Source organism: Rhinolophus sinicus, chromosome 17 (genome assembly GCF_057876585.1).
Source record: "Rhinolophus sinicus isolate RSI-liver-muscle chromosome 17, RSI-T2T, whole genome shotgun sequence".
Lineage (NCBI taxonomy): Eukaryota > Metazoa > Chordata > Mammalia > Chiroptera > Rhinolophidae > Rhinolophus > Rhinolophus sinicus.
Genome location: NC_142517.1, coordinates 68,203,350 through 68,230,136, shown reverse-complemented (window position 1 = coordinate 68,230,136; position 26,787 = coordinate 68,203,350). Strand labels below are relative to the sequence as shown.

The 26,787-nt window shown below is 35.2% G+C and overlaps 1 protein-coding gene across 8 annotated transcripts in view; it reads right to left on the bottom strand.

The window, feature by feature from the left end:
- ZBTB20 (zinc finger and BTB domain containing 20) overlaps window positions 1–26,787 on the bottom strand; it is a 777,577-nt gene that overhangs the window by 564,034 nt on the left and 186,756 nt on the right. For all 8 annotated transcript variants that reach the window (XR_016019692.1, XM_074331585.2, XM_019734851.3 and 5 more), the window contains exon 3: window positions 11,162–11,206. The gene's annotated coding sequence lies outside the window, so the exon portion shown is untranslated. The remainder of the gene's footprint in view (window positions 1–11,161; window positions 11,207–26,787) is intronic.

Here is a 26,787-nt window from a genome sequence, read left to right as displayed (position 1 = left end):
TGTTGTTATATAAACTTATAGAGGACAAAATCCTCTTTGAATCCCCTCAGTTCTTAATATAGAACCTTGGCAATGGGAAGGTGCTCCCAAAGCTATCGGGTGAATTACATACTATGAAAGAAAAGACTAAGAACTTACAGAAACATACAGAAGACTTAATTCAAATAGGAGTCTCAGTGAAGTTCCCTCTGCAGAGGTATTTTATAACAAATAATACTTCACAGGGTCTAGCAGAGGAGAAAACCATTAAAGTAATAATTACATTACTACTTACCTATTTACAACTAAGATCTACTCATAATCTTTGACTATATACCACAGAATTCCAAACTTAATTTATTTGTTGATATTAGTCCTCAGCCTGAAAATAATATCCTCTCTCCTTTTTAGTTACTTAAGTCCTAAGTTTCTTTTTTTTTAAGGCCTAGCTCAAGTCCCATTTCTTTTTATTTTTTTAAATAATTTTTATTAAATTTATTGGGGTGACATTGGTTAGGAAAATTATATATGTTTCAAGTGTACAATTCTATAATACATCATCTATATATTGCATTATGTGCTCACCATCCAAAATCAGTTCTCCTTCCATCACCATATATTTGATTCCCTTTATCCTCTTTTAACACCCACCTACCTCCTTACCCTCTGGTAATCATTAAACTGTTGTCAATGTCTATGATATTTTGTTTGTTTGTTTGTCCTGTTCATTTGTTACTCTCAGTTTTATATCCCACATGAGTGAAGTCATATATATATAGTTCTCAACCTATTCTGACTGACTTATTTTGCTTATCATGATAATCTCAAGATCTATCCATATTGTCGCAAATAGCAGTATTTCATTTTTTCTTATGGCTGAGTAATATTCCATTGTGTGTGTGTGTGTGTGTGTGTGTGTGTGTGTGTGTGTATATATATATATATACATACATATATATATATACATATATATATAATTCTTTACCCAATCATCTATCAGGGACACTTTGGTTGTTTCCATGCCTTGGCCACTGTAAATAATGCTGCAATGAACATAGGGGTACATAGGAGATCGGAAAATTAACTTTGCAAATTCATCCTAGAAAAAATGCCACATACCTCATTGCTGAATATCACTATGGTCACCTTCAAAGTACTCCCCTTGGGAAACTATGCACCGACGGCAGCGCCTAGTTCACCCTTCAAAGCAATTTTGGAACTCTTTTACTGGAATGGCCATCGGGGCTGTCATCGTATTACCCTTGATGTCCTGAATGTCATCAAAATGTCTTCCTTTCAATATTTCCTTTATCTTTGGGTGAAGAAAGAAGTCACTGGGGGCCAGATCAGGTGAGTAGGGAGGGCGTTCCAATACATTTCTCTCTTTACTGGCTAAAAACTCCGTCACAGACAGTGAGTGCCATGTGAGCTGGTGCATTGTCGTGATGAATTGTTGGCAAAAAGTTCAGGTTGTCTTTCACGCAGCCTTTTCAGCACTTCCAAATACTAAATTTGGTTAACTGCTTGTCCAGTTGGTACAAATTCATAATGAATAATCCCTCTGATATCAAAAAAAAGGTTCGCAACATCATTGCAACAAGTTCGCGAACTTAATTGTGACCTCGTATATCTTTACAGATAAATGTTTTCAGATTTCTGGGGTAGATACCCAGAAGTGGGACTGCTGGGTTGTATGGTAATCCTGTTCACAATTTTTTGAGGAACCTCCATACTGTTTTCCATAGTGGCTGTACCAATTTACATTCCCACCAGCAGTGTACGAGAGTTCCTTTTACTCAACAACCTCTCCAAAACTAGTTACGCATTACTTGTCTTGTTGATGATGCCATGTATCCCTGAAAATAAGTCCCAGTTAAGATCAACAGCCAGACGGACGCATTTAGTTTGTTATGACGATGTTCCAGAAGAAGATGACATGACTGTATTTGAATAAATGTAGATTGTTGTTCATGAAAAAAATAAGACATCCCCTGAAAATACGCCCTAATGTGTCTTTCAAAGCAAAAAGTACTATAAGACCCGGTCTTATTTTCAGGGAAATACAGTATAAGACCTGGTCTTATTTTGGGGGAAACACCGTAGCCATTCTGACAGGCGTGAGGTGGCATCTCATTGTTGTTTTCATTTGCATTTTGCTAGCAGCTAGTGAAGTTGAGCAACTTTTCATGTATCTATTGGCCGCTTGTATGTCTTCTTGGGAGAAATATCTGTTCAGGTCCTCTGCCCCTGCCCCCCCCCCTTTTTTTTCTTACTTGCAACTCACCAAACACTCTACCTCCACTGAGTATCTTTAGCATTTAATGACATTTTCAGTCATGGAAAATGAGTTTCATCTTGGATTCCAACTTCTATCAACTGGTTAATGGTTGTCTAATGCGTTGTTTTCAGCAGAATTCTGAGGTCAAGTTCTGGTTTAGTGGCAAAGAGAACCATGATGGATTAGTGATTTCCTTCAGAAGGGGAGAATGAGGATATCGGGTCTAGAACATTCATTTTACAACAGTGCATGAGTTTTTTTTTTACTTTTATAGTATGCATTTGACACCAAATCTAGGTTTAGAGCATGCATTTAACACTGAGATTGTCATGTATATAAATAAATTATATATGTAATATATTAATGTATATTATATCTCAAGTATACCATAAGATTCTCTTAGTCAAGGACCATATATGCCTCTTTATGTTCATAGCATCTAGCCATGCCTTGCAAAACAGGGATCTGCTGATGGTAATGACACTTTTAGAATTCACTTATCACTATTATTCATAAACTCCATTTCTTTCTGCTTTTCTCAAAAGATTACCAACATCAAACCCATTTTAAAGGAACTTTGTAAAATAAACTACAAAATTTAAGTCAATATGTTGCCTTTATCATCTCCAGGTTCAAATTAAACATTAGGAAGTAATATTTAAGAATTAAATATATGCCTACTGAATAATATAGTGGAACAAAGACAAGTTAAGGTAAACAAGCATTTTTAAATGGATTTAAACCTTTTTTTAAAAAAAAAAAATTCCAAATCTATATCCTTTAAAACATTTTATATATTTACTATGTCTGAGAATTTTTATCCTTTTTTTAATAGACTGCATCTCCTTGCCCATAGTAAGTGTTGAAGAAATCCGTGTCGATTAGTTTAGAATTACACTAGAGGTATAGTTCCATTTTACATTCCCCCCGCTAAGCAAATGTATTTATCATATTCCATAACAGCTCACAGTTTGTTATACATTAACTGCTCATTCTCTGTGCCAATAAGACTGTGCTGGAAGAGCAAATGAATTTGGTGCTTTCATTTAAATGATTCTGCAAACCGCAGGCTACCCAGTTGTCTAATGATAAGAGCCCCAAAGCCACCTGATCACCATTACACTCCCTTATTTTTTTGGACTAGCATGGTCAGTACTGTCAGGATCTCAATACTGAGAAGAATGAGAAGGAAAAGTATACCTCAGCCATAATCATGAAAAGGGGTTGTATTCATCCAGGCACCAATGATGATGTGGCGAGATTGGAAGGAGAATGGAATATAGGATCTGAAGTGCTTTATCTGCTCCAAGACCAACGCTGGTTTTGGCACTTCTCTCACTCTAGTGAGTTGCAAAAAAACAAGCAGGTGCTAGCAATCTGAGAGACCACATGCCAGCTACAGCTGCTTCAAACTGATTCAATTACATCTGCCTGAATAGTCCCAGGACATCAAACCAGTTGAAGAGATCCATAGGTTGCAAGGAGACCTAGTCCTGGGACAACCACCTGCAAATCTCCAGGTTTGGATATATGTGATCATTCTACCCCCAGTCACAGGAAAAGAGACAAGGGAAGATGTAATTTTAATTCACTTTAAAATTAAAAATTGGTTGGATCGAGCACAAAAGGTCCCCTTGAATCATCATATTTAAAATCTCACAGTAGCGGAAGTCTTAAGGATACCTTCAAACAGCCTGACTCTGTGAGAACATTTCCCAAATCACTGGGTACAGCACATTTACAGAACATGCTCTTGGGATCCGGACTTCGCTCCAAACCTTGTTTGTACAAAAAGGGGCCAAGCAGCTGGGAAATTCTGGAGTGGAGTGTGTCCTCATTAGTTCCCATCTGCCACCAGAACTCAGCTCATGGCAAGTTTGGCTAAGTCCTGGTGTACTCAGGTCCAAATGTGGGTCAGTTTTAATTACACTATACAGAATTCAGTGTGCAGTTTTTAAATCCTTATTATACAGCACAGAGGAATGGGCAGCTCTCCAGCTAATCAATTTTTTAAAAGTACATATATAAAAATTTTAAACCAGGCTAGACAGACAGTGGGTGGGGGAAAAAAGTCTTATAAATGAGTACAAGGATTACTTAAGAGAATTATTAGTGAAATTGGGTCATGAGCAAGTCCTGCTTTAAAACTTCAAAGTGAGAAACAAACTGTTCCTTTGGTGAGATAGGGAATTTAAATAAAGTGCACAGCGCCCCTTGCTCTTTAGGTGAATGAGCAACAATAAGGGTGTGGATGGTTTAGAGGTCACAGCTACAGGAGCACTAGCTTCCACATCAGCACAGATATCCCCTATTTTGTCATTCTTCAATAGTTCTCGCTCATGGAAGGGGCTGTCAGAAAGGAAAATCACAAACTCCCTGTTCAAAGTAAACAACAAAGATGAGGGAGAAGGAGGCGAGAAAAAAAGGAGAGGAGAGCGGCCATGTGCTGTGTAGCAGACTCAGGGTGGGACTTGGCTCTCAATGCCATCCACACACACTGGGGCCAGAACCACCCGTGCAGTCTGTGTTCGGAATTCATCCTGTCTAAGAGCGTCATCAGGTGCAGGAGAGCCAAAACATTAAGACGTCACCACCACCACCGTCAGTGAAAAAATCAGGAGTGACAATGTAGGTAGTCACTATGGGGCATTTATGCAATAGCCTAATGCACCTTTTTTGATGGATAGAATGTCCTTTGGCACAAGCCCTAATGACCCCCACCCCAAAGAAAACAACCAAACAAACAAAAAATGCAATGCTCCAAGTAACTTTAGACTTTTGACTGAGTTGTTGTGAAGCTTATCCATTAAAAAGGTGGCATCGAATTCTGGATCAAATCCCAGCATTTAACATCTACTAGCTGTGTGATCTTGGAAAAATTGCTTATCCTGAATTTAACTTTTCTTAATCTGAATTTAACTTTTCTCACTTGTAAAATAGGGAAAATAACATCTCTGTAATAGATTGTTATAAGGATTATCAATAATGTATGTAAAATATCTGAAATATAAGTCACTCAATAAATGTTAACTATTATTAACCTAATTGTTATGAGTTGAATTGTTACACCCCCCCCAAAAAAAAAAAAGAAGATATGTTGGATTCCTAACCCCAAATACTTCAAAGTGTGACCTTATTTATTTCGAGATAGGATCTTTATAGAGGTAATCAAGTTAAAAATAAGATCATTAAAGAGAGCCCTAATCCAATATGACTGTGTCCTCATAAAACAGGGAAATTTGGACACAGAGACATATACGCATAGAGGGAAGATGATGTGAAGAGACACGGGGGAAGATGGAGGTTTACAAGTTAGGGAGAGAGGCCTAGAACCATCTTTCCCTCACAGCCCTCAGAAGGAACTAACATTGTCAAAACATTGATTTCAGACTCCTGGACTGTGACAAAACAAATTTCTGCTGTTTAAGCCACCCAGTTTGTGATACTTTGTAATGGCAGCCCTAGCAAACTAATACCCAACTAAATGAAAATTTCATGAATCTTTAATATTTACCTTGACTCATCATGGTCAAAACTGTACACAAGACAAGTCAACTTTATTCATGCTGCTAAGTAATGGTCTATCCATAAATTATCTAGTGCTTTTTCCCTTACTTACTTTCTGATTGCTGTTCAGAAAGATACTGCTGCATTATAAAAAGCCTGGCAGAAAAAAAAAAAAAAAGAACTGGTTTACTATAATTAAGATCATCTAGTTTTTATTAAAGATAATTAAGGGGAAATCATATATACAAATTCACAAATCCACTTTTCTTCTGTTGATGGAGTTTGTATAGGAGGCTATCAGGACATTTTCACACACTAATTTTCTTCTCAAGGGAAAAAGACGGCCTTATACAGCCATCTACTCATTGCCACCTATGATCACTAAACCAGTGGCTGCATAGATTGTGACAACCTTGCCAACAGAACCACCTTCAGTTCACCAGGATGCATGTAAGAGTACATGGATTAATTGGCAAGTATGGATTCTTTGCAAGAGATTGGTTTTAAGAGTATCTGACTTTCAAACGAGGGGTGACAGTTGTCAGGAGTTGTACCAACTGTCCTTCCATTGAAAAGTACATTTCCCAAATCAACAGACCTTGTAGTGTATGCGATCATCCTCATCTTAAGTTTTTCCTTAAATAGCCCCAGCCTTCAACAGAAATGCAGCATGCATAGCTAGAAATGCTGAGTCTAATCAAACTGAACTAAGATACTCAACCACTACCATGAAAGATGGAACTTTGCCAAAATTAACTTTCTTAATGGGTGAATCCCATACTTCCCCCAAATTCTTTTACTACTCATCATAACCACTTTCATATTTTAACATGAGAAGAGAGAAGAAAATTAATATCTAGGAAAGACTGGTGGATGTCATGCACTAAATATTTTGCACACCTTATCTACTTTAATTCTCACATCCATCATTAAAAAGGTAGACATTATTATATCATAATTCAGATAAGAAAATTTGAGGCCTAGCAAGGTTAGGCAAACGAGATCATGTCACAAAGCTACTAAATTGTGGGACTGGGATTTCAGAGCATGTCATTTGGACCCCAAAGCTCCTAACCTCAAATGCAGGCAAGACATTTAGAATCCAGAGATCCTAGAAGCATCATTGGCTTTCAAGATGCTGATTTATTTAAGGTATTCACAGATTCCTTCAAAGCATCTGGAGTCACTTAGATAGTAAAGTCTTGCTAAACCTCACTTTATTCTCCTTATGTATAAACCAGTTATTCACAAACATACTAAAAGGCTTCAATCATTTTAGATAAAATTAATCCCATTATAAAAATACCTGAACTTCTTTCAAATTCCGTACAATGATTGCTTGTCTTACGCGTATGGTTAGTGTTCCACCAACTTGACATAGTTCATTTACTTCCTGTTGAAAATCAATCAACTCTCCAATCACTAGTAGGAAAAAATTTAACTCTAGTATTTTTGCACATGAAGTATCTCACACTAGACCAAGAATCAAGAGTTCTGGGTTCAAATCCTTCATCTCTCACCTACTAGACTGTATAGCCCTGACAAGTACATGAACTTTCTGAGTTTATTTTCTCACCATGTATAAAATAAAGATGTTAGATAGATGACCATTAAGATCCCTCCAAGTTCTAACACTAAGTGATTTTCAGAATCTCTTCTAAAGCCCAGAAGCAGAGGTAACTTTGGATAGAACCTTTAAGACAGTGGTGTTCAAACTTTTTTCAACATTTTTCACCAATGGCCATATTCGGTAAAACACACAAACAGCCAGGCCACTCACTCGAGGTGAAGTATGTATTGCCTCACCTGGTTTATCTAAGTAAACTAAATATATTTTCAGTTTGCTGTGGAATTTGCTGTGGGCCAAAAAAAATGGATCGTGGGCTGCAGTTGGCCCGTGGGCCGCACTTTGGACACCCCGGCTTTAAGACAATCTGTGTGACAATGTCCAGACCAGAGTCAGTCTATTAGATGGTCTTTCTTCATTATCTAAGTTGTAGTCGTGGTAACAGTAGTGACAGAAATAATACTAGTGTAGCTAAGATTTATTGAACACTTGCTATGTACCAAGCACCAAACTAAGAATTTTACGTGTACTATGTTATATCTAACTCAACACAACCATATATGAGGTAGATACTATTATTTTTCCAATTTTACAAATGAAGTAACAAAGGAACAGAAAGATGACGTAACTTGACTGGGTCCATACTAACTGGTGAAGCCCAAATGAGCTCTGTTGACATACCTTTGTCTCCCACTAGCCTGTGTGCTCCTTGAGGGCAAGGACTTTGTTTTATTCAGTTAGCCTAGCACTGCATCAGGCAAAGAGTAGGCATCCATTTACTGTGTGGAATAAAAGGAAGGAAAGAAATGAGGAGGGAAGGGAGCAAAGAATGAGAAAGAAGAAAGAAATTACACCTAGACACACTATGCTCTAAATAAATGTTGAGTTTCTTCCTTTATTTCTTTAACCTTGAAATCACAAGGAAACCTGCAATTATGACCAAGAATCCTGGGGCTTAGAAATTTCTACCTCCTTGGGATTCCATACTATAATTTCTGGTACAAGTCACTGAAGCAGCTGTTGTTATCTGGTTTAGTATTCTAGTTAATACACGTTCTTGGCTCATGTCTTAATTTCTAATGTTGAGACGAACAGAGGAATATAGTTTAATCTTCCACACTAAGGTTTCAGAAAAAACACAATAATGTCTTTGCTATTGGCCTCTCATCCACTGATGTAACTACAGTGAAAATAAAACAACAAAACAAAACAAAACAAAACAAAACAACCACTGTTCCCAGGGGAAAGGTACTTCCAAGCCTAGCAGCACCCATGAACATCATCAACCAGTGGTACCAAATTTTGAGAAGCCTAAACAAGATGTTTTGATGCAATAGATATTGGCTCATTATGCAACCTCCCCCATTCTTATGACTGATTCGTGCCACACAAAGTGGAACTTTAGAATGGCCTGTGTAAAGCAGGTCTTAATTACCCTATTTTGACTCTATCTCTACTTGGCTTTATTGCTACTTATTTATAGTTAGAATTTTGTCAATAACAGAAACCATAATTATAAACATGTATACAGTAAACACAGGACCCATTACTTCTGTTTATCAAAACAGTTACAGATTTTTAATATGATCTGATCTTACTTGACCTGAAGAAAGTCAACATACATTTTATTTTTGTGTTTTCAGTGAGTTAGAGATGGGGAAGTGTGGGGGAAAGAGGGAGGGAGGGAGAGAAAGAAGGAGGGAGGGAAGGAGAGAACAAGTGATTGCTCAGGAAACCTACAGCATTAATCATACAACACAGAAGAGTAATTTATTCATATGTTGCAAAGTATTTCCAAGGTGACAAGTTCCACTTGACTTAGTCATTGATGCTTCACATTGTGTGTAAAATAAGGATAACATAAAGACTTTTTTCATAGTCAGTAAAAATGAATATAAAGCATATTGTAAATAGTGTGATGTCAATTCTCGATTAGAATGAGGATCAATTCTTACATATTCATTTCTCATTTTGAAGACAGAATTTATCAGTTGTTTCATTTCTGTCTAATCAACAGTATAAGAACTAAAGGAAGTCCATATACATAGAACCATACAAAACATATAATGAGTAACAAGTTTCTGGGACTCTAGCCCTCTATTTCTAATACAACCCCAGGCATGTTTTATTCATATATGCATTCATTTAACATTTGTTGACCACCTACTATGTTCAAAGCATTGTGTGGAAAATCCTCTACTTACCTTAGCACCTATGTTTCATACTTCCAAAGAGGTTAGTTAAATTCATGTTATGGTGATTTATTTTAAAAAAACAAAAGCAAAAACAGATTTAAATGGGTCAATAAATGGAAAAGGTACACCAGCTCTAAGACTTTATATTGCTAAATATTGATAAGAACTCCTTAGCATTTTCAATATGTTAATGAGAATAATGCCAGTCATTTGAATACATTTTCAATATCGGGAATTTGGGACTATCAAATAAATTATTTAACTAAATATTTCTTATGTTGAGTTGCAGCTTATTATATTGCATTTAACAATTTTTCCTAACTAGTACAGAATACAGTCTATAATAGCATGTCTATATTAAAAATGTAGATATTTGTCAGAAAATATATAGAGCTATTAACTAAAAGAAACATTATCACTGACAGCAACACTTGGGAAAATACCAGGTGACTAGACTTGATGAAAGCAAAGAATAATATTCCAGCCTTAAAAACTACATCTGGATTTTAGCACCTTTTCTAAGATCACTGTTTAATTTTCATTTTTTTCTCTCTCACTTCCACCCAACTGCCACAGAGACACATGCACAAATCAAGAAATCTTACAATATACCCTTAAATTTTCTGAATATGCCCCATGTGTCCACTAATAGCCAAATGCTTTCAAATCTGTTCAGCTAAATGGATCAATAACTACATCCAGCCTCACATAGTGGGGTTGCCAACATGGTGAAATTGAGCCAAACACAAAATGTGTCTACCAGGATAAAAATTATTATCAACCCACTTATCTGGAGAGATCTACTCTCCCCAGGTATCCTTTAGAGACGTTAACAGACACATTATCTAGGACAGTTAACTAAACAATATTTGAGACTCAGAATGAAGGATTTGGAGAAAATATTTGGGAACTAAAACCCATGCGTTTTCCCATAAACCAATGTGATAGTTCAAGGTCTACATCAAGTAAGTCTTTCAGATTCAGAGTACACAAAACACGTAACAGCACAAGCAAACTGCTAACATGCTTCTCTGTGTGCTCACTCGTATGACACAGCTGCAAGCAACAACTGAGCAGGTGCGACCAAGCTTTTGAGAATTCCTGCTTGTTGCCCAAGAACCACAACACCGCATGGTTGAGATTTTCAACAGGTGCAAACATTTTTTTTCCATTCCCATAGTGCTTGAGAAGTGCAGCAGACAGTACATCTGCAACCACTCCTTACCTAAAGCAACCACCACAGAAAACAAACTCAAAAGCAGAAGAAAAAAAAAGTTTGCAAATAAAGCAATAATGTCAAAAACAGTGCTTCTGCAATAATTTGACCCCACATCAATAGTCACTTTAATAGTATAGTTCCATAAAACATTCTCTACTGTTTCATCAAATGAATGCTTTGTAATTAAAATTATTCTGCCTCATCAAATCCAAGAAACATTTATTTGATTCTTACAATAGAGTAAAATGCAACGTATGTAGAAAATGTACTATGCTTTGAAACTGTCAACATTTATAAGTACTCAAAAATTAACATTTTCACATTATGAAATCTGTAAGTAATTTTAATACATAAAAATGCAATAACTTATCAGTTAATACATAGATTTACATAACTATGGTAATTCATATACATACCTGTGCAGCTATGGGGCACAGACAGACTTGAAATTTATCAGGTACCTAAAATGCAAAACGAAAATATAAGTAAACGTCAATTTTCTAAGTAGAGCCAGTATTATGCTAAGATAATTTCTGTAGAGAAGAAGGAAAGACTGCAGAGGTGAGTTATTTTATATCTCCATTTTCCCCAGAGGATATTTCAAAATCACCTTAAATTCCTGTGTGTGAATATACACACACATAGAGTCCCGTAGTAGAGTTATCAAAACAAGGACCATCAAGGGACTAAGGCTTACCATGGACTCTGAAACGAAAATGCTTTGACTAGAGAATGAGGCACACTTTGAAATGATTTTTTTTTTTTTTTTTTTTTTTTTGGTATTCCTCCAAGACTATTGCCTTCCTAATACAAATATAACTGCTACTCTAAAATGAAACCACTCAGATTCATCTGCACTCAGTGTAGTATATTGGCAAGGAAGAAAGTTGCTTTTGTAGAGTAGTCCATAAAAATACATAAATACATAAATAAAGTAAACTTTGAATGTTCATTAAGTTTAGTTTCCACAGCAAATAGAAATGAGATTGATTGCTACAAGAGAGAATGAATGCTAAAGCCATGCCAGATATAATGCCTCATCGAAACACTTGAGTAAACGCCAATGAAGTAGGTATCGGTATGGAAGACAACGTAAGTCCAGCTGAGCAAAAGTATGCAGAGTTTACAATTAGACCTGAACGCTATTTGCATGTAGGTGGAAACTGTATTGCAACATGCAGCCTCCAAACTACTGTGACTCTTAAAAATATTTCATAATTCTTTCTAAAAGCAAACTGAAGTGTTTAATTTATATACTTCTCAGCATAGTGAATGACAGTAATGTATTAAAATCAGTTGACCTAAATAATACTTGTTTAAGAGTATGTAGATGTAATAATCAATTTTGACGATAGTTTAACAAAACACCATCTCCCATATATTTCTGATAAATTTGTGAATTGCTAAAATATTTTCTGGAAAACTATTGGGTAATATGTATCAAGAACTTAAAGTTCAAAATCTGTACTCATTAATTAGTTCTAGGAATTTATCTTGCATAACTGAAAACAAACAGAGATTTATGTTAAAAAGATAATTTTTATGATAGAAAAAAACTAAAAGCAACCTAAATGTCCAATAGTAGAAAATGATTAAATAAAACATAGCACATCCATGTAAAGGAATATTTTGTAACAATCCACAAGATACTTTGTGGTTATACAATGTTACATAAACATACAGGGTACCAATTGAATGGACCTGATGAAATTGCATGGAAGAGGAAAAAATACAAAGAATACACACAAATATTGATGGAAGAGGAAAAAATACAAAGAATACACACAAATATTGAGTGATTATATCTGGAATAAGGTTATAGATAATTTTAATTTTTTCTTTCTATTTTCATATAGAGTTAATCTCTATAATAAACATTATTTTATAATAGGATAAATATTAGTCGGCAGGATAAAAGAAAAAAGTTATAGAGTGCCATATGGATATCATAAATCTAACCTTCCTAAGTGAAGTAAATTAATTCAGTTACACATAAAATCCACCAAGTATACCCTAGAGTGAGAATCTCATCCTCACTGCTTCCTCATAAGGGTGCAGCCAGGGTCTCTTTCATCCCACTGCTTTAGAATCTATACCAATAATTCAATAACACATTTTTAATCATTTTAGTAAAACTTCTCTAATTATGCAGAGTGAAATGATGGCAAGAACAACTTAGGACTGCAAATCTGTTCAACCTAGTACAGACTAATTTATTCACTAAGTAAACAATATTTACTGAGTATCTATTACATACAAAGTGTTGTTTGGCGTTATGACATGCTAAAAGATAAATCAGAACATGTATCACACCCTCATAGAGCTAACAATTTAAAAGGGCTAACAAATATATACATATAACTTCCTATTAATTTTACTGTGAACCCAAAACTGCTTTTAAAAAAGTTATTAGAAAACAAACAAAAAAACTGAAAAACAAAACAAAAAAATGTACATACCGCTCACATAAAGATGTAAACATATTACAATTTAAGGCATTTGTGACCTATCTGATATACTTTAAAGCATGAAAACATATATCAGGTTTATTCTTTTATATTGCTGGGCAAAGACTGATATTTAGGTAACAGTCAACGAAAAGTTGAGTACATGAATGTACATCACAGATAAAATGACCTAGTAAATTACTTTAGGTATTTAACTTTCTTCCTTAGGTGATCTACTTTCTGTTAATAGAGAGTTATATAAGGAGACCAGGTATGAAGGGGTATTGATCCAATCGCAGATGCCAGATGTATAAAACAGTCTTAGTTTGTCAAAGGCTACATAAAACATGCACAATTATTAACAGGCTACAGTTATTTATTGGCAACCAAAGTAAATAAGTGAGTCACTTGCTAACCCTGCCAAAAACACTGCTATAACCCCACCACCAGGGAAAGTAAAGGAGGATCGGAATGGATAGATGAATACTGAGGGGATCTTTAAAAACCAAAGGTGGTGGTGGTGGTGGTGGTGGTGGTGGTGGTGGTGGTGGTGGTGGTGGTGGTGGTAGTCGTCGGTTCCATTTTTGGTGTACAGATAAAATTATGCAGCACAGAGTTTCTCTCAACAGCAGTTCAATTTCCTTGCAGCTTGTAACAGTAATTGTCATATGCCCCTCTGAAGCTAGTGCTATGCGATGGTTCTGAGGTTCAGTCAGTGGGGTCAGCCTGTGTGAAGCGGCGCCAGGCACTAAGAAAGGCTATTTATGTGATCAATGATCCGTAGATCTGGGCCTCACAGAGTTCTGGACAGCAGCAGAGTTACGCGAGGTAGGATGGTGGTGAAGTGATTAGCTTTGGCTGTCAGACAAACCTGGGATCCAATTCCAGCTTCCTTTCTTCAGTGGTGTGATCTTGAGCAAGTTACATTTTCCCTGTCTGTGTAATGATGATCATGTTATCTACCCTAGAGGAGGACTGTTTGTGCGTAGTACATTCTAGGCGGATCCAGCACAGGGCCTGCTATAGAATAAGCACTGCTAAATGGAAGCTATTTGTTCTGTCCTAGTTGGAGGAGAAAGGAAGGGGATGCCGGTCCCTTTAAGAGAAGGGGCTAAGCTAAGCAGGGAGTCAGGAGATAGAAAGATGGCTTGCTCAAGACAACACTGTATCCTACAACTCATCCAAGAGCCAGTCATGTACAGGATGTTCCCAGAACCTCTCTGAATCAGAAAACGCTATAATAATATTAATAGCCATAATAAGCAACCTAACCAGCCTTTTTAAGCAGCATCTCTGTTACCGAAGAGGAAGGTAGGAGGATCTCAGTAGTAACATGCGCAGTAATACTGCCCATTTGCCTTAGTGAAAAATGAAGGGTCATTTTCCACACTTAACTGAAAAAATCAGAATAGGGAAAATAAAGACAAAATGAGTGTAATTGTCCAACCTGAGTCAAGCCAAAGTGTTGTGGGCTCCTTAACAGTCACTTGTGGGCCGTATCACCTTTTTATGTATTCTAAAGAGACCCTGCAAATGACCTGAGCTCACATATAATTCAAGATTTGCAAATGTAAATAAAAAATATTATAGTCAGTTTTTTCTCTCAGGGCTTTGAACACATAAATGAATGCATGCCGCTGTTGTGCTAGACCTTATTTCTGTTTTGGTTTTTTGGATAGCACAGATCCAGAACTGTTCAACGGTCTCTTCAGAATCCCATGCAGTCAGATAATCTCTAGAATTGTTTGGGTCACATGAGGACGAAGTTACTATCAGCACCATTCCAATGGAGATATACTACAGGGGATTTTTTTTTTTTTTTCAAGTTCTTTTTACGTCTAGGTTGGCCCAGGTGTGTTCCCTGGTGGGAACTGAGCAGGGCCAGCCCTATGTGGTGAAGTTTGGGGAAGTCTGTCTTTCCTCCCATGGGTTGGGCCTGGCTAGGGATGGAACAGTGGGTGCTTAATGGTGCTTCTGGATCCATCAATAAATCTTATAGCTAATTCACTTAAGGCACTGAAAGGGGCCTTGGCTGGGTCTGCTGGGGCAGTGGCTCCATAAAAGTGCTCTGAACCTAAATTTAGACTAAAAAAACATTTCCCCTATGACTGAATAAGCATCCTCAGGAACATTTTGAGTGCCTTGCATTTTAAATTTGACCTATTTTGAGAAAAGACACTATGTAATCCCAAATACTTTCATTTTATTTAATATGTATTTACTTCTTCTAGACCCACTGCTGAGCCAGGTGCTCTATCATTATTATATTGTTATTATAAAATGTAGACTTTAATCATCAATAAAGCCAACTTAATTTTTAAAACTAGAGGTACTCTAATTTCTGTAGTTTATCTGAACAGAAAGCCTATGAAGAGTAAAAGGAATAATTTTAAAAGTAGACTTGAAAAACTTGTTAATTATGCTTAATTTTGTAAATTACTGAGTTAGACTTAGCCTTTCATGTTTAAAAAATAAATCTAACTTTCTATCAGAAAAGAAAGTCTGAGAAGCAACAGTTATCTATTTATCAACTCTGTGAACTGGAAACAGATAAAGGGCAATAAGGAAGGAAGAGGAAATTATACGATAAACACCGTTAACACAAGGGCATAGTTGGTCTGTCAAGACCTCAGGTCACACCAGCTATAACAAAGCTACAAAATGCATGAAAAACGAAGCTTATAAAAAATGCTATATTTGAATTTTCTCGTATTAATGGCTACCACTTAAAAGGAAACAATTTAATATCAAATTTTATGTGGAAACATGATAAATTTGAACTCTTAAGTAGAAACCTGATCTACAACACACTACATGTTAATACCTCCATCCTGTAATCCACACTTCACAGTTTATTAAGGAGAAAATAATTTTAATTAGATGATTTTTTGCAACTTAAGAGTTAGTTAAGAAAATGAACAAAAACTAGAATTCAGATAAACATTAAGAATTATATTTTCAAAATACTCTCAACTTGAAGTTATAACTATGGAAAGGAATTATTTGTCCTCGGGAAATGTGACAATTGTACTGACCTGCTTGTACACATCTAGAGGTCTTAGTTTAGGCATTATCTCCTCCAGAATCTGATGTTCTGTGCTTAGTCTTGTCATAATCATCACACTGCATTGTAACATAAGGACGGGGGTTTTGTCTTATTCACCATTACATCTCTAGTCCGTAGAACAGGACCTAATAAATAGGAGGCATGGCTTAAATATTGGTTAAAGGAATGTTGAATTAATTGTGTTGTCATCTACTTCTGATGTTTAAGAAAACTCACAAGCATAAAAAATTAGGGAATGATTCCATATAAATTTAGGATTATATATTCTATTTCTGTGAAAAATGTCATTGGTGGTTTGATAGGAATTGCACTCAATCTATATATTGCCTTAGGTAGTACTGACATTTTATATTAATTCTTTGTATCCATGAGCATGGTATGTGTTTCCATTTATTTGTATCTTCTTTCACTTATCTCTTCAGTGTCTTACAATTTTTTGAGTACAGGTGTTTTACTTCTTTGGTTAAATTTATTCCTAAGTATTTTATTGTTTTGAAGTAATTGTAAATGGGATTGTTTTCTTGATTTCTCCTTCTGATAGTTCACTATTGGTATATACAAATGCAACTGATTTCTGGATATTAATTTTACTAATTTTTACTTTATTAAATTATTTTATCAGTTCTAATAGCTTTTTGGTGGAGTCTCTGGGGTTCTCTAATAATGTTGAATGTTAACTATAATTTAATATATATGTATAGTCATGGATATGGAGTTCAGCATAGGGAATACTGTCAATGGGATTGTAACAGCTATATATGATGTCAGAGGGGTAACAGATTGGGGGAGAGGGGTTATCACTTTGTGAGGGGTGAAATGTCTAACTATTACATAGTTTTGTACACCTGAAACTAATAAAAAAATAAATTAAATTGAAAAATTAAAAAACAAATTTAAAAGAAATAATGGCTTCAATTTTTCTAAATGTAATAAATGCTATAACCCGCCCACCCACCCACCCCCAGATCCAAGCAGCTAAAAAAGAAACAACAGAAAAATAGGGAATGACATTCTTAAACAAATTGTTTTTCAACCTTTGAAAAAAGTAACCTTCCAACCTCTTTTCTTCCACTGTTCCTTCCTTCTTTTCCTCTTCATATTTACAAAACTAAGTGAGAATCTGAATCTCAAATGTTTACAACAGATTAGAAAGTCTGCTTCGTTTCGCCTCAGGCTGAGCAGAGGTGAACAATCAAAATCCCACTTGTTAACAGACTCGGAGTTTGGCAGAAGCTGAGACACAGAGTTCCCTGAGTGTTCCGCAGTTCCTTACCAATTGTTTGGTTCTTTTACACTCTCTAAGAGGCTGCCCCTGAAGATTATTCCTGAGACAGAGCCCTCCATTATTTTATTATTTTGTGGCATTTATGACAGTTTGAATCACTCATATGATTACTGGTTTATGTGTTTATTCTCTCTCCCCCACTAGGTTGTACACTCTATAGAGACCACATAATTTTGTTTGGCACTCTATAACCAGGGCCTTGTTTAGTGCCTGACACACAATAAACACTCAATAAGTATTTGTCAGATGTATAAATATGAGGTTTGGGGCAGCAGCTTTCAATCAAGAGACTAAAAACTGAGGTAGGTAATAGCCACTCCTACTGTTCTTTTCTCTACATTCGAATTCTATCTACCACATGGTAGCCTTGATATTGTCAGTACATTTTACTGTAAGTTCATTCACTCAGTAGCAAGTCAGGAAAACTTCAAAAGCGACTCTAGGTAGGCTAGAGATAGAACATCTAGGAGAAGCAATAGGATTATAATGAGAACAGCAACCACTTCCAATTAGAAGTTTGGGGTTTGAATTCCAGCTTGCTAAATGTGTAATCCTAGGGGAAATTTACATAATCTCCTTAATACTCAGTTTCGCCTTATGTAAAATGCAAGGATTTTATCTAACACTTAGTTTTTAATGGAGATTGAATGAGGTGGTATATATGAAAGCAGCTGCTAATATAATTCGTGGTTTTTAGGAGAAGGGCTCACTACACATTAGTTCTTTTGCATTGGCCAGCCAGTGTCTGCAGAAAGATAGAGATATGATTTGACTAAGCCCAAGAGCAGACATTTTAGGTAGAGAAAAATGGAATAAACAAGGACTCAAAGGTAGAAAAAAAGCAAGCAGGTGTTAGATACAATAAATAAAAACCAGTGTAAGACAGAGTAGTAGGACTATAACAGCAGTCAGAAATGGAAAGAGATTTTAACATGATAGAAAAATTGCCAAGAAATCTATTAGCTTTTCCCTTAGGTGACACTGCCTTCCCTTCCTATAAATAAAATAATTGCTACTATTATAGTTAGGAGAAAAATCAACTGAAATGTACATTAAACACATATTAGAGATTTAATATTCTTCACATGATTTCACATGCTGGAAACTCAGCCTGTGTAAATATAGCCATGAACTTTATTATTTACTATGATAAAGTAACAGCATATCCTCCTCTATGTACTACCTGCAGAGTTATAAAAGGTAAATGTGTACTTGCTCTTTAGGTACAATTACAAGGCAGAAGAATGCAGAGTCAGACTCTGTCTTTGCATTTTGTGCTTCTCAGACATGCTGGCTACCAACACAGGAAGAGAAACTTGGTATTATGAAAACTTCATTGGAAATTCTTTTTTTCACACTTAGTTGCTTTCATTTTCTCACTACTTTAGTCAAACTTATGTCAGCTCCCTCATTAAAATTATTTTCTGCCTAAATCATTATCTTTCTAGTGTGTGTGTGTGTGTGTGTGTGTGTGTGAGTATGCGTGTGTGTCAGAGAGAGAGAGAGAAAGAGAGAGAATTCTTTCCTTTGTTTTCAGATAAAGGAAGCAAATAAGAGGTCTCAGATGCATTGCATACCAAAAGTAATCACTGTATTGCCCTACTTCACTTCAGTATTTGCCTACCTGGTACCAATAAGTTCACCAGAAGTGTACATTTGAGTGCATGTACTTTGTGCACCTGTAGTGATAAACTGCATTTTTAATAGCCTGTCATCTGCATGAGGTCTAGAATCTTGTCTATGTTTCTTTCTTTCTTTCTATCATCACCACCTAGTTCAGGGACAGGTACAGAACACAACCACTGAATATTTCACTCATTTATTAAACAAATATTTATTGAATACTTACTATGGGCCGGGCATTGTTCTAAGTGGTGAAGATATAGGAGTAAACAAAATAGATGAAAGTTTCTGATCCCATGGAGATTATACTTTTGTGTGGGCAACTGACAATAAGCAAGACAAATAAGTTAAATATACAGAATGATAGACAATGGCCCATGCTAAAGAATTAAAATAATCAAAGAAGGGAGAAATAAATGCTGGGATGGGGGCGTTGGGGTTGATATTTTAGATAGAGGGCCAGTGATATCATTAAAAGATCACATTCACATAAATGACTAAAATAAAGAAAGAAATGAATTTAAAAGAGATCCTTGGAGTAAAGGCATTCAAGCCAAAGGAATGGGAAATACAAAGTCCCCCTTTTAGGAGTATTCTCTTTTTTCTATAAAAATGTCAGGATAGACTCACACAGAAATTCTCCTGTTAAAACATAGTGGTGCTACATTTAAAGGAGTAAACACAAAAACATATACAAACAAAACGTGTTAAAAGTTTGATTTCACTAGAAAGAAATTAAAATTCCAGGAAGATAGAAACAAAAAGGGATGTGAGGGCAGGACATTTGGCATCATTACGATGCTACCACAAGACACCAAGGATATTATCCAACTCAGTGATAACTAGGACACCTCGGAGACACAAAACAAGTTTACAATAACTGCAATTACAGACAATGACAACCAAGTAATACACCTGGAATAGCCAGAAGAAGAAAATCCTCTCTAGCAGGACACCTCCAACAACCCGGGCCACGTGGGAATCTCAAAGAAAAAAGCAAATTCTAATAAAGAAGAGCTCAAACGTCAAAAATATCAAACACACGAGTAAATGTTTTTCCACATTGAGTCAGCAAACACACAGTTCTTTATATCAAATATGAGCACTAAGTTACAAATGAACAAAGCACGGTCTTAAGAACTGAAGTGACAGAATATTAATCTGAAGCTTCAGTGGGACAAAACGTTTAAAATAATAAAAAATTTTAAAAACAGAGAGGCAAAAGTACAGAGAAAAAAATGTGAAAGACAGCTTGATAAATTAAAACAAGGAGATTTATAGAAAGGAAATTTTCACTAAAACTAATATCTGAAATGTGGTACATCACATTCTAAGTAAAAGCACTATTAAAAAATAAAGATGGTAATTAAATAATGAAAATGAAATAATGTATCATCAAGATACAACAAACTGCCCCTCTAAGCATCTAACAGAAAAAGACATAAAATATATGCAACACAAATAGCAAAATCTCAAAACATGCGAAAGAATTAAAATCATATGTAATTTCTTCTAATCACATTTAAATGCAGACTTTAACAACAACATTTCCCCACCCCTCAAATAACCTTTAATGATTGGAATGTTTTTAAAAATTAAAACTTTAGATAAACCACAAGTCAAAGGCCAATCAAATTTTGAAGATTATTAAATATATAGAACTCAATGACAATGAACATAATATACCAAAACTCAAGAGATGCAGCTAAAGCAGTTCATAGGGAAAATGCATAGCTTTAAATTTACATGTTAAGAAGAAAAGATGAAAATTTATCAAATTAGAAAAGATACAATAAAGTAAAACCAAAAAATGTAAGAGCAGGAAAATAGCAAAATAATATCAGAAATAAGTGAAATAAAAACAGTCAACAAAATAAAACATTTGCTTCTTTGAAAACACTAATATAACAAACAAATATCTGGGAAGTTTTATCATAAAAAAAGAGACAAGGTACAAGTAAATAGCATTAAAAGGGAAAAAGGACAAATCTATTTGGAGATCTAAAATAATTACTGAATAGTATGGACAAGTTTATGCTATTTATTTGAATTAAACATTCAAGCTACTTTAAAACTTATATTAAATGGATAATTTTATTTAAAAATATAACTGACTTGAAAGAAACTGGTAAACCAGAACAGACTATTATAAATACAACCATTATATAAGTAGTTAGAAATTGATGTAAACACACACACACACACACACACACACACACACTCACACACACACACACACACACACACACACACCAGGTCCTAATACATTTAGAAAGCTAATATTTAGTCCCATTTGTTCATTTTTGCTTTTGTTGCCCTTGCAGTACATCAAACTAAGATGGTTTTTGCACAGGGAGCTTTTGAGCTGTTGATCCCTAGCATATGTCGTCAGTTTGGCTCAAATACACTCATATATAAAAAATGTTTTTGCACAGCAAAGGAAACCATCAACAAAAAAGAAAAAAAACAACCTACTGAATGGAAGAATACATTCGCAAGTGATATATCCGATAAGGAGTTAATATCCAAAATATATAAGAAACTCATATAACTTAACAAAAAGACAAACAATTTGATTTAAAAATGGGCAGAGGATCTGAATAGATGTTTCACCAAAGGGGACATACAAATAACCAACAGATCAACATATGAAAAGATGTTCAACATCACTAATTATCAGGGAAATGTAAATCAAAACCACAATGAGATATAACTTCACACCTCTCAGCATGGCTATCATCAAAAAATCAGGGGGTGGCCAGATGGCTCAGTTGGCTAGAGTGTGAGCTCTTAACAACAAGTTTGCCAGTTCAATTCCGGCATGGGATGATGGGCTGTGCCCTCTGCAACTAAAGATTGAAAACGGTGACTAGACTTGGAGTGATAGAATAGAAGATGGTGAGCTGCGCCCTCCACAACGAGATTAAAGGACAACAACTTGACTTGGAGCTCATGGGCCCTGGAAAAAACACACTGTTCCCCAATATTCCCCATTTAAAAAAAAAAAATCAACAAATACCAAGTGCTTGCAAGGATGTGAAGAAAAGGGAACCTTTGTACACGGATAGTGAGATTGTAAATTAGTGCAGCCATTTGGAAAACAGTATGGAGATCCCTCAAAAAAATAAAAATAGAGCTACTATGTGACCCAACAATTCCACTTCTGGGTATTAATCCAAAGAAAATAAAAACAGTAATTCGAAAAGATATTAGGTTGGTGCAAAACTAATTGCAGTTTAAAAGATTTAAAAAAAAATTTGCAAAAACCGCAATTACTTTTGCACCAACTTAATACATGCACCCTTAAGTTCATTGCAGCACTATTTACAATAGCCAAGATATGGAAGCCACCTAGGTGTCCACAGATAGATGAATGGATAAAGAAAATGTGTGATAACACACGTACACACATACATAATGGGAAATTGCTCAGCAATACAGAATGAAATCTTGACATTTGTGACAACATGGATGGACATAGAATATATTATGTTAAGTGAAATAAGTCAGACAGAAAAAAATAAATACGTACCACATGATTTCACTTATATGTGGAATGTAAAAAAAGCAAAACAAAACAGAAACAGACCCATAGATACAGAGAACAAACTGATGGTTGCCAAAGGGGGATGAGGTGAGGGGAGGGCAAAATGGGTAAAGAGGGTCAAATATAAAAATATAAATAAGAAAATAAACAATAAAAAGAAACACCCTTTGAAAATATTGGAGGAATTGCCTTATATCTCATTTATTAAAAAATAAAACAAGAAGGGTAAACAAACTATCCTCTCATATTTTTAGTCATGTTTGACAGTTCAAGTAAAATTCATCAAGTTATCTTATGTGGTGCTTACTATAGGTAAGGAAATACTTAAGATGATTATATTTAAGGAGACATAAAGTTTCTTTACTTCATTTAAAGTAGTAAATTATCATTACCAGAAAAACAAACAAAAAGCCCATCGATAACATCATACTCAATGGTGACAAACTAAAAGTTTTCTGCCTAAAATAAGAAAACAAACAAAAAATTTAAGTCAATATTTAATAAACCTTCAAAAACCAGTTAATGTCTATGTTATAAAAACTGTACCATAGAAAACAGGAAAGCACCTCAATTCAATTACATAAGAGTATTAAACACTGATATAAAAACTAGACAAAGATTTGTGAGAAAGGAAAATTATTTGCAATAATTAGTATTAAGAGGTGAAAACAAAGAACACTCGGGGGGGGGGGAGGTAACAACAGCTTGTATTTATTTAGCTTCTGCTAAGGGCTTTGCCAAGAGTTTTGCATATGTTATTTAATTTAATCTGTACATCAACCACATGACGTAGTTTTAGTTTTATCTTTATCACCCTTTTATAAAGGAAGAAATTGATATTTAAAGAAAAGCAATTGGCTCAAGGTCACAGAGCTAATCAGTGGCAGAGACTGATGTCAGGAGCCCATAGCCTATTAAACACTACCTTCTAGTGTTTCCTCATCTTTTTAAAAGCATTCAAATAGGACCGTATAATGTCTAAATCTAATGTTGAATGCAGTATTAGTTTTGCCTGTCAGCAGTTTTACTATCATAGTCCAAGGCATGGTTTTCTTTTGATTTATTGTGTTTGGGATTCACTAAACTTCTTGAATCTATCTATGTATGCTTTTCACAAAACTTGAAAAGCTTTAATCTTTATTCTTAAAATATTTAAATATTTTTTTCTGTTTCATTCTTGTTCTTCAATGACCCATATGTCACATTTTTAAAAATTGTCTGTCAGGCTTCTGAGGTTCTACTTATTTTTCCACTCTTTTTTCCTCACTCCTTTTTAGATTGAATGATTTCTATTGATCTGTCTTCAACTCTACTGCCTTTTCCTTCTACCACTTCCACTATGCTATTAAGACTATTCAGTAATTTACTTATTTCAGATACGGTAATTTTCTGTTCCAAAATTTCCATTTAGTAATTTATATAAAACATATTTTTTACTTCTCTGTTGAGATTTCCTATTTTTTAAATTCATTTTAACCATATTTTCTTTAATCTCATTCAGCATAGGTGTAATAGTTAATTTTCTTGCCAGATAATTCCAACATCTCGGTCATTTCAGAATTGTCATCTGTTGATTTTCTTTTTCATTGAGAAAGGGTTACAGTTTACTGTTTTTGTTTGTTTGTTTGTTTGTTTGTATTTGAGCTAATTTGGGGTTTTATCTTAGGCATTGTCAATATTAATTATAGATACTCTGGGTTCTGTTAATAGAGTCTGAGAGTGCTGATATTTTTGTTTTAGCAGGCCATTAACTGGGCTAGTCTGAAACTGTAAACTCTGTCCTGTTCAGTCTGCCTTATACATATGTGGTTCAGGGGTCAGCCAACGAATTAGGCCGAGTTTGTATACAGAAGTTGATGTTCCCGTCTCTGTCTCTTTCCTTTCCTGTGATACCCTTCACTCTGATATCCCTGTTCCTTCCCAGAGTTCCTCTAGGCAGAAAGTAGTGGGCTTTCTTTTGAAGTTTAGTTTCCCTATGCTGCCACTACAGCTTCAGATACTCTCAGGAAAAGCCACAAAAATGTGAAACTCACCTCACCCAATGTCAGTTGCTTAATCCAAGTTTCACCGCCCCCTTCTAAACTCTTCATACTATTGTTCATTCTCCAAAATCCTCACATCATTGTACTGTATTTTGTTTTCTTTGCTTTTTGTTTTTGTTCAGAGTTTAATGTTGTTATTTGTAGGTGAGTTGTTTGATTAGAAGTTTATTTCTCCATACCAGAAACAAACCTCTTGTATTATGATTAATTGTGGGAACAGAAGGCTCTAAAAGAGTAGCAAGAAGTACAGATGAAAATTGGAGTAAATGGGCTAGAAACATATCACTTGCTTCTTGAAGAAGCCTGAACAATAACCCATGAAGAAAGGGGCCAAGGAAGTGGGTAATAAATAAATTTAAAGAAATATATGCCACCAAATACATTAAGAATGCAAGTGAAATATAGATATATATCTCAAAAGTTTTCTAAGTAGAAAAAAATATCAGCCAACTGTTTCAAGACCAACACTCTTATCAGTTCCCAGAATCAAAGTAGGAAAATAAATAAATAAAAGAATCTCTGTCCAAAGTTTTTTTGCCAAGATTACTGTAACCCACAACATATCTCAAAGCTTGAAAAATTCATCTCAACTCAATTGTATTTTCTAAATTAAAAACAAGCACACACTTACATGTAAATTTTTTTATAAAGAAGCTAAAACATATTTCACTTTATAGATGAAAATAGAGTCTACACATCATTATCATTACAACTTCTGTTTTTAGACTTGATGCATTATAGGACATGATAATATTGGGTAAGAGAAGAAACGATCTCATTTAAAACTCAGAAAGACTCTAATCTCTGTAAGAGATCTATCATTTGAAATAATTTCATTATACTTTTATTCTCCTTTAATATGCCTCTGGATCTAATTCTATTAGGTTATGGTGAAAAACACTGCCGCCATCTCCATCAGCCATCAGAAGATATGATTCCACCAATAAGCATCTCTGGGACTTGCACAAGTCCCTTCAGGTATCATGGATTCTGTTGACTCATGTGAAATATGAGGTTAGAACACATGGTTTGTACTTTTTAATTGTCCCATTTTGTGATGCTATAAATTATCTTATTTCTGGATTCTTCAATATTTGAGGTCTTCGTGTATGATTTCTACAAAACAGGTCTGGCAAATTCCTCAGATCTTAGCCCATGGAAAAGATTCAGGAGAGACAAGTTATCCCTTTCAGAAAAATGAAGGGGAAAAAATGCAGGCTCCCACGTACAATCTCATGTAAATCATCAACTGGCATCTGAAGCTGTCATACTTACGATGTAAGAAGCTTGTTTACATCAGAACTTCAGGTGAGTGTGATAATTTTGTGAATGGTATATTTAAAATAATTTTAAGTTTGAAGATTAAGTAATTGGACATTTGTTATGAATTTCAAGAAAGAGATGCTGCAATATTGTTTAAAATTCTGAGAATTTTAGATCTATCATCTTATAAAAAGCTGCTTAGAAACAACAACAACAACAAAAATTGGGTAGATACCCAGGAGAGGGATTGCTGGGTCATATGGTAATTCTACTCTTAATTTTTTGAGGAACCTCCACACTGCCTTCCATAGCGGCTGCACCAATCTGCATTTCCACCAAAAGTGCTCATTGCAGCTTTATTTATGGTGGCCAAGACACAGAAACAACCAAAGTGTCCTTTGATAGATGATCAGATAAAGAAGATGTGGTACATATACACAATGAAATACTATTCTGCCATAAGAAAAGATGAAATAGAATCATTTGTGACAATGTGGATGGAGCTTGAGATTATTATGCTAAGCAAAATAAGTCAGACGGAAAAAGTTGAGAACCATACGATTTGACTTATATGTGGTAAATAAAACTGAAAACAACAAAAGAACAAGACAAATAAAGGAACAAAAATTCATAGACATAGACAATAGTTTAGGGGTTACCAGAGGGTAAGGGGGGAGGGGAGTGGTAGATGAGGGTAAAGGGGATCCAATATGTGGTGACGGAAGGAGAACTGACTCTGGGTGGTGATATAACCACCCAGACACAACA